The sequence below is a fragment of the Triticum aestivum genome, chromosome 2D, assembly GCF_018294505.1.
Source record: "Triticum aestivum cultivar Chinese Spring chromosome 2D, IWGSC CS RefSeq v2.1, whole genome shotgun sequence".
In the NCBI taxonomy this organism is placed as follows: domain Eukaryota; kingdom Viridiplantae; phylum Streptophyta; class Magnoliopsida; order Poales; family Poaceae; genus Triticum; species Triticum aestivum.
The window spans coordinates 586,619,124-586,629,393 of NC_057799.1; positions in this window are offsets into that span (position 1 = coordinate 586,619,124).

Genomic DNA, 10,270 nt, shown 5'->3' on the forward strand with positions numbered 1-10,270 from the left:
TCATCTCCATAAGCATAATTCATATTGGCATCATGGCCACAAGCATAGCAAGCATCAAGTTCATCAAAAAGGGATATTTCAAACGAATCAATGGGATCATATCAATTATCATAACATTCATCCTTTGGTATGCATGAAGGGAAACTAAATAATGTATGAATTGAAGAGTTACTCTCATTAGAAGGTGGGCACGGGTAGCTAATCCTCCCTTCCTCCTTTTGTTCTTTGCTCTCCTCATCATCTCTTTCATCCAATAAGCTCACAGTTTCATCAATTCCTTCTTCCATAGACTCCTGCAAAATATTAGTCTCTTCTTGGACAGCGGAGACTTTCTCAATAAATTCATCAATATCAGAATTTTATTTATAATTATCATAGCAATATTTAAGGATGGCAAAAAATTTCAGGTCTATAAACATCATCAACAAAAGCTTCATACTTTTCAAACAAAGATTCAATTTCATAAGCACAATTAAAAGCAACAAATTCTTCTATTCTTTCCACATCATAGTAATCATATATACCTCTAGCATAAGAAGCCAAGGTTTCATTAGAATTAAATTCACATGAAAAGGGAAGATGTGGATCGTTCATCCTAGAGCAACAAGTATAATAATATCTCTGGCATAGATTCCAAGCATACCAATGCAACATATGAATTTCATCCCATAATAATTTCCCTTTATGAGTCAAGTGATAATCCCTAAGGTATTCACGTTGATCCAACGTTACTCCCATTATCAAGTTGAATGGGGTTTTCTCAGGATTATCAAAGTAGTGCATAATATATTTCAGATAACGAGCATCGAGGGTTTTAGGAGGTTCCCCATCTCCATGAGTAGCAAGTACCACTAATTTTTTTGGCATTTTGTGTTCCATATCCATAACTAAAGATAGAGAACAACTTAGAACAGAAAATAAAAACTACTTAGTGATAAAGCAAACAAGCACACACGAGAATATTCACCCCACGCTATTGCTTCCCGACAACGGCGCTAGAAAAAGGTCTTGATAACCCACAAGTATAGGGGATCGTTTGTAGCCCTCTTCGATAAATAACAGTGTCGAACCCAACGAGGAGCTAAAGGTAGAACAAATATTCCCTCAAGTTCTATCGACCACCGATACAACGCTACGCACACTTGGCGTTTGCTTTACCGAAAACAAGTATGAAACTATTTTGTAGGTGTGATGCTAGAACTACTTTGCAAGAATAGAACTAGAAGTACTTTGCAAGATAATAAAAATTAGGTGTTTAGTAAAAGGGTTGTGTCAACAAGAAAGTTATTTGTCCCTAGGCAATCGATACAAGTACCGGTAATCATTCTTGTAATTTTATATGAGGGAGAGGCATGAGCTAACATACTTTCTCTACTTGGATCATATGCACTTATGATTGGAACTCTAGCAAGCTTCCGCAACTACTAAAGATCATTAAGGCCATGAAACCCAACCATAGCATTAAGTATCAAGTCATCTTTACTCCCATACGTCATACCCCCCCTACTCGGGTTTAAGTTTCTGTCACTCTCGCAACCTACCATAAGTGAACCATGAACATATTGCAACACCCTACAGCGGGGGCCCCTCACGCTTGCGCGAGACGGAGGACACCGTAGGACAGCACCATAAATAAAATATACAATCATAAAAACCAAGATCATGATTAACCCATAGGACAGAACGGATCTACTCAAACATCATAGGAAAACCATAGATCATTGGGAAATAATATATGGAGTTGAGCACCATGTTTAAGTAGAGATTACGGCGGGGGGAAGAGGTATTACACTGCTGCATAAAGGGGGAGAGAGTTGGAGTAGACGGTAGTAAGATTGTTGATGTAGATCACCGTCACGATCCTAGCCCCGGCGGCACTCCGGCGCCACCGGGAGCGAGGGGGAGAGACCCCCCCTCCTTCTTCTTCTTCCTTGGCCTCCTCCCTAGATGGGAGGAGAGTTCCCCCTCTGGTCCATGGTCTCCATGGCGGCGGAGGGGCGGGAGCCCCTCTGAGATTGGATCTCCCTCTCTGTTCTCTTCTGTTTCGCGTTCCCCCGATCTGGCCCTTCACGGTTTCTTAAATTCCCGGAGATTCGTAACTCGGATTGCGCTGAAATTTTTACACGATTTTTTTCCATAAATCATATTTCTTGCGAGAGAAGAAGGGCCCCAACCGATGTTCGAGGAGGGCACAAGACACCAGGGCGCGCCTGGGCCCTGGTGGCGCGCCCTGGTTGGTTGTGGGCCCTGTGGGCTCCCGTTTGCGTTAATTCCACCTCCTAAAAATCACATATATTCCAAAATAATTCTCCGTAAATTTTTATAGCATTTGGACTTCGTTTGATATGGATTTTCTGCGAAACAAAAACATGCTACAAACAGGAACTGGCACTGGGCACTGGATAAGTAACTTAGTCCAAATAAATCATATAAAAAGTTGCCAAAAGTATGTAAAGGTGAACGATATTGGCATGAAACAATCAAAAATTATAGATACGACGGAGACGTATCACCAAAAAGGTTTGCGCGACTGGTGCGGTGGTTGGAGGCTGGACCAGCGCGGCTTCATGTGTGGCGTGTCTCCGCCGCTCGTGCCGGTGCCGAGATGGCGCTTAGGTTCGTGATGTCCTGGTATCCGGACCTGTCGCTGGACCGGTTGATAGGCCAGCGAGCTGGCGCGGAGCGCCAGCTGCAGGCGGAGGCCGGCCGGATCGCCGCCCGGACCAGCTGCATCACTGGGTTTTTGATGCACGACAAGTTCCAGCTGGAGCGAACAGATGACGACAGAGTCATTCCTTGCGATGACTTTGCCCTGCATCTGGACGATCTGGAGGGGAGCTCTGAGGAGTCGGGTCCTTACGAGGACGAGGACGCCGGGCTGGAGGACACCGGCGCCTCGGTGAACCAAGAGGCCACCGAGGGGGAGCCGACACTGGGGCTGTCTGAGGCTGAAGCCACCAAGTTTTACCTTTTCAGCATTTTTTGTTAAGTAGCAGGTCCACCCACCCATTGGGGTATTTACGTGTAATGTAATGAACTCTGGCCTTGGGCCTGTTTTATCCATGATGTAAATATTTCGTGAGTGTTTGCGTCTTTGCTTTCTGTTTTTCGAGCCGTTTTCTTCCTCGCCCCCCTCTTCGGGCCTCCCCCCCCCCCCCCCCCGCGAGTTGAACAGCCGGGTTCCGGTCTGTGACAAGGAGTTTGGTCCTTGGAAGGAGTGCGCGGTACTTAGGCTCTTCACACGTTGAGCGCGAGCAAAGCACCCACTAGGTCGACTGGCAGCAACCAGTGAAGCCGGCTGTCGAGCAGCCGGTCGTGCGGTAAGTTAAGGTGGCAGGGCCGGGTTGGCCCACCCGGGGGATCCAGCTTAGTATTTCACAACGTGTTGGTGCTTTGGCCCATGTTTCTTGCCGGCCAACAGCCGAAGCCAGTTCTGTGGCGTAGGGCGAAGTGGAGGGCTACGGCAACCTGAACATGCTGAGATGTGCTAAGGAAGGCGGCGGGTGGTGGCCAAGCTGGCCAGCCCCCAGGTTGAGCCCGGCGGTGGTTTTTTTAAGAAAAATTGCACAAATGTGTGGAACACAATAACTTGGCTGGAAAGGGCAGCCCCCGAGTGTCGTTCGGGGACCCCATAGTTTCTCATGCGGTTACAAAAGGTAGTGATACATACGTGCACAGAGCTAACTGTAAAACGGGCGGAGGAGTTCTGCATTCCACGGCCGGGTTGTTTCTTCGCCGGCAGTGTCTCTCTTGCATTTGTTCTTCTTGCGGGCGTCGCTGAGGTAGTAGGCGTTGCTGTCGCACAGGGCTTTGCTGATGATGAAGGGGCCCTCCCATGGGGAGGCCAACTTGTGCTGACCGGCTTGCTGCTGGACAAGCCAGAGGATGAAATCTCCTTCATGGAATGTGAGGGGCTTGATTTTCTTGCTATGGTAGTGCCTCAGGCCTTGCTGGTAGATGGCGGACTGGGTGAGTGCCAAGTGGCGTGCTTCTTCGAGTAGGTCGATGATGTCTTCGCGGGCTTCCTTCGCTTCGGCTTCGGTGCATCACGACTCACGGTGAGTCGAACTCGATGTCAGTTGGGATGACGGCTTCTCCTCAATAGACGAGGAAGAATGGGGTGAACCCGGTCGACCGGTTTGGCGTTGTTCGGAGACTCCAGAGGACGGCTGGCAGCTCGTCAAGCCAGCTGCCGGGTAAACAGACGAGTGGCTCGACGAGCCGTGGCTTGATGCCGGATAGGATGATGCCATTGGCCCACTCGACCTAGCCGTTAGACTGAGGGTGGGCCACGGAGGCCAAGTCGAGGCGGATGCCAGATACGGAGCAATACTGCACGAGCACGCCCTTGGCGAAGTTGGTGCCATTGTCCCTGATGATGCTGTGCGGGACGCCATAGCGCACCGCGATATCCTTGATGAACCAGACGGCTGTTGGCCCGTCCAACTTCTTGATTGGCTGTGCTTCGATCCACTTGGTGAACTTGTCCACCGCCACCAGCAAGTGCGTCATGCCGCCTCGAGCGGTCTTGAAAGGCCCTACCATATCGAGTCCCCAGACCGCGAAGGGCCAGGTGATCGGGATGGCTCGTAGTGCTGAAGCCAGCTGGTGGCTGCGCTTGCTGAAGCGCTGGCATCCCTCACACTTAAGTACAAGCGACTTGACGTCTTGGAAGGCCTTAGGCCAGTAGAAACCATGGCGGAAAGCCTGGGCCACCAGGGACCTCGAGGGAGCTTTGGCCTACTGAGGGAGTCCTGGACTAAGGGGTCTTCGAGCGTCCGGCCTGTTAGCCATGGGCCGGACTGATGGGCTGTGAAGATACGAAGACCGAAGACTCCACCCGTGTCTGGATGGGACTGTCCTTTTCGTGGAAGGCAAGCTTGGCGATCAACTATGTAGCTTCCCTTCTCTATAACCGACTTTGTGTAACCCTAGATCCCTCCGGTGTCTATATAAACCGGAGGGTTAGGTCTATACGACTTTACGATCTCGTGGTAGATCAACTCTTTTAATACTCATATTCATCAAGATCAATCAAGCAGGAAGTAGGGTACTACCTCCACAGAGAGGGCCCGAACCTGGGTAAACATTGTGTCCCCCGTCTCCTATTACCATCGATCCTAGACGCACAGTTCGGGACCCCCTACCCGAGATCCGCCGGTTTTGACACCGACATTGGTGCTTTCATTGAGAGTTCCACTGTGTCGTCGTCAAGAGGTTTGATGGCCCCTTCGATTATCTACAACGATGCTGTCCAAGGAGAAATCTTCCTTCCCGGACAGATCTTCGTATTCGGCAGCTTCGCACTGCGGGCCAACTCGCTTGGCCATCTGGAGCAGATCGAAAGTTGTGCCCCTGGCCATCAGGTCAGATTCGGGAGCTTGAATTACGTCGCGGACGTCTGTGGAGACTTGATCTTCGACGGATTCGAGACTGCGGCAGCCACTCCCTGTCACCTCGATGAACATGACTTAAATCTGTCAACGGACCACATCCAGGAGATGGATCCTGTAACTACTCTGTCCTTAGATCCGGAGCAAATCGCGCCATCCGAGGATGGGAAGCTCAACCCCGCCACGGAGGCCGCAGATTCCATGGCGTTGGAGCCGCACACAGACTTAGCCTCGTGTGATATCTGTGTCACCGAAACTCCGGACTCGTTCCCGGCTATAGGTTCCGAACCATGTACGTCCGCGGACGCCGAGCTGGATCGGTTATCGATCTTAGAATTCAGCGCCACAGACATCTTCCGACACTCGCCTTTCGGCGATGTGCTAAACTCATTAAAGAATCTGTCCTTGGCGGGGGACTCACAGCCAAATTATCTCTGGTTCGAACTGGAGGCTGATGATGGAGAATTTCGTTTCCCACCCACCACCCACTTTATAGCCACTGTCGATGACCTAACTGACACACTCGATTATGACTCCAAAGACATCGACGGTATGGACGACGATGCCGGAGAAGAGGAGGCCAAAGCCACGCCGTTCACCGGACGATGGACGGCCACCTCCTCATACGACGTATACATGGTGGATACACCAAAAGATAATAGTTGTGACGACAAGAAAAACCAAGTGAAGATGACCCCCCTAAGACACAACCAAAGCGCCGGCGTCAGCAGCGCCGCTCTAAACCAGGCCACAGCAAGGACAGCAACACCGACACAGGAGACGACAACACTCCGGATGGTGCCGAAGACGTAGAAGACCACGATGAACAAACTGCCGAACAGGACAATCAGAAGGATGAGCAAGTCTGCCCTGATGAACATGCCGTAAATGAAGACTCGAAGGACGGTAGTTATCATTCGCTCTCCGAGGAGGAGGTGAGCCTCGGCAACGAAGACTTTATCGTGCCTGAGGAACCCCTCGAGCAGGAGCACTTTAAGCGCCGGCTAATAGCCACTGCAAGGAGCCTGAAAAAGAAGCAGCAGCTTCAAGCTGATCAAGATCTGCTGAATGAAAGATGGACTGATGTCTTGGCAACCGAGGAATACGGCCTCAAGCGCCTAGCCAAAAGCTACCCGCAACGTAAATTGCTCCCACAGTTCGATGATGAGGCGTTGGAGCCCATACCATCACCACGCAATGCGGCTGACCGACCACCACGGGGTCGAGACAAGGCGGCAACTCAAGCCGAACACCAGCCCGCTCCACCTCACTGTAAAGGTAGAGACCAAACAGCTCGGGGACATACCTATGACCTACGGCAAAAACTGGACAATAATGCAGGACATGCTAGATTGATCTACGGATCGCGAGGGCGTGCCCCGACACGTGACGACGGCCACCTATTGGGACGTAATAAGCCTAACCACGCCCGGGCCGAACTCCGCAGACGGAACCTATTGGAAGTACGTCATGATGTGGCCCGGTATAGAGGCGCCGCACACCCCCTTTGCTTCACTGATGAAGTAATGGACCATGAATTCCCAGAAGGGTTTAAACCCGTAAACATCGAATCATATGATGGGACAACAGACCCTGCGGTCTGGATAGAGGATTTCCTCCTCCATATTCATATGGCTCGTGGCGATGACCTCCACGCCATTAAATATCTCCCATTGAAACTTAAAGGACCAACTTGGTTCTAGTTGAACAGTCTGCCAGAAAACTCAATCGGCAGCTGGGAAGACATGGAAGAAGCCTTCTTGGACAACTTCCAAGGAACATACGTCCGGCCTCCGGATGTAGATGATTTAAGTCACATAGTCCAACAGCCCGGAGAATCATCCCGGAAATTCTGGACTGGGTTCTTAACTAAAAAGAACTAGATTGTCGACTGTCCGGATGCCGAAGCCCTAGCGGCCTTTAAGCATAGCATCCGCGACCAATGGCTCGCCCGACATCTCGGGCAGGAAAATCTGAAGTCCATGGCGGCCCTTATAGCACTTATGACCCACTTTTGCGCGGGCGAAGATAGTTGGTTAGCCCGTTGCAATAATAATGCAAGCGAACCGGGCACCTCTGAATCCAAGGATGGCAACGGCAAGCCCCGACGCAACAGACACAAGCATCGAATCAATGGCAACCATACCAATGACATGGAAGTCAACGCTGGATTCAGTGGCTCCAAGTCCGGTCAGCGGAAGAAGCCGTACAATAAGAACAATTCTGGCTCATCCAGTCTGGACCGCATACTCGATCGTCCGTGCCAGATACATGGCACCCCGGAAAAACCAGCCAACCACACCAACAGAGATTGTTGGGTTTTTAAACAGGCTGGCAAGTTAAATGCCGATAACAAGGAGAAGGGGTCGCAAAGCGAGGACGATGACGAGGATACTCGGCCACCGAACACAGGGGGACAGAAGAAATTCCCCCCTCAGGTCAAAATGGTGAATATGATATATGGCACCCACATCCCCAAGAGGGAACACAAGCATGCACTCAGGGACGTCTACGCGATGGAGCCAGTCGCCCCAAAGTTCAACCCATGGTCCTCCTTCCCGATCACATTTGATCGCCGAGACCACCCGACCAGCGTCCGTCACGGCGGGTCGGCCGCACTGGTCCTCGACCCAATCATCGACGGATTCCACCTCACGCGGGTCTTGATGGATGGTGGTAGCAGCCTCAACCTGCTTTATCTGGATACGGTGCGCAAAATGGGCATTAACCCATCACGGATGAAGCCCACAAAGACTACCTTTAAAGGAGTCATACCAGGTGTAGAGGCCCGTTGTACGGGCTCAATCACCCTAGAGGTTGTCTTCGGATCTCCGGAAAACATCCGAAGCGAAGAGTTAATCTTCGACATCGTCCCCTTCCGCAGTGGCTAACACGCACTGCTTGGACGAACCGCATTTGCTCAATTCAACGCGGTGCCACACTATGCTTATCTCAAGCTCAAGATGCCCGGACCACGCGGCGTCATAACAGTCAATGGAAACACGGAACGCTCCCTCCGTACCGAGGAGCACACCGCTGCCCTAGCAGTAGACGTACATAGCGGCCTTTTTAAGCAGAACCTTAATTCGGCGGCCGAACTCCCGGACACCACCAAGAGGGTCCGGACCATTCTGCAGCAGGACAGTGCGGCTCATCAAGAGCTCGACTAGCAATTCGGCCTCCGTCCCAGTCCCAATCAGGTGGCGGCATTCGTACCGCGCGTACATCAGTACGCAATCAAAATACCATGGGCATAGACGGAGGCATTCTTGTCTTGTAATCCATAGTATAGCTTGACCGCGCCCGGACACATATACTTTCAATATTTACTTTTTTCTTTTCAGGTTTCTTTTCCACAGGCCCTCCCTGAAGGCCCGAACACCTATCCTTTCGAAGGATAAGTACACCAAGGCGATAAGCAGCTCGGACGCATAAGGGGAGCTCTAGGAGACCCCTTCAACGACCACTCTACCTGTTTTCGGTACCCGTAGACAGCTTTGCCTTGGTTGTGGCATGTTAAATAGCCTTATTTCTTATTGCACTACTTGTACAAATACGCTTTGACGTATTAATTACGCTATAAATGGAAAAAATAGTTCGTAGGCCAAGTTCCTGCGGTGTCGGCTTACTATCCTTTTCCTTTTTCCCTTTTTATTGATATTATTATCAATTGCACACGTACACTCTGGTACGCCTTCATTCGCCAGGGCTTCAATATGCCCCATAACGCGACAACAAAGTCCAAACACTTTTACAGTATAGTACGGCACCCCGATCTTTAGCATTACATGCATCAGCTCCGAATCATGTCTTTGGTCAATAGTTGAGTTGCCCGGCTCCTGTGCTTACTACCTTACGTTCCGTATATCGGCTAGGGTAGTAAAGGGAGAACTACTGCGATTGTGCCCTGGTTCATCCGGATAAGCACCTCAGTAGAGAAAGTCGTCTTCTTCATCAGCTATTCGAGAGGTTACAAATCGTTAGAGGTTTTTTTCCACATTTAGCGAAGGATTGTTTTTTACCCGATCAGGTATTTACAGTATCCCAAGTTCGTACTCACGAGCACTAGGGGCTGCGCCTAAATTTTTATTTGTCAAACTCCTATGGCTAAGTGAGAGTGATAAAGCCGTATAGTCCGATTGCCTGGTTCGCAGCGCTAACACCTCCTTAACGTACCTAAAATCTTGGGATCAAGTGTGTTTTGGCGCCAACCGAACACCCCGGTACTTCCTACACGGGGGCTGAAACCGACGACTGTCCAACTCTCAGATTTAATAAAAACAGCCGCACACGAGGTAAAAAGATTAACACAAAGCATTATATTACACAAATTGTCTTTGTTTCATAATACAGGGCGAGACAAATATGGATGTATTCATTCAAAAATCACATCCTTCGCACACTGCTCCACCACAAGGCTGGATCCCTCTAGGACACTATCAAAATATAGCTTGGGTCAGCGGCGCTCCTTGCCCTCAGGCGGCCCCTCGATCATCAGCCTCTTGGCATCCATCTTGGCCCAGCGCATCTTGGCGCGGGCAAAGGCCACCCTAGCTCCTTCAATGCAGACCGACCGCTTTATGACTTCGAGCCGCGGGTAGGCACGCACAAGCAGCTTCACGAGTACGAAGTAGCGGCCAGGCATGGGCTCGGCAGGCCATAGTCGGACTATGAAGTCCTTCGTGGCTAGTTCGGCCGCCTTGTGCAGCTCGACCAGCTGTTTCAGCTGGTCACTAAAGGGCACCGGATGTTCTGGTCTAAGGTACTGAGACCAGAACAACTTCTCCGTCGAGCTCCCTTCTTCGGCTCGATAGGACTCTGCAGCATCTGCTATGTTGCGCGGCAGATCCGTAAACGCCCCTCGATAGCTCCAAATT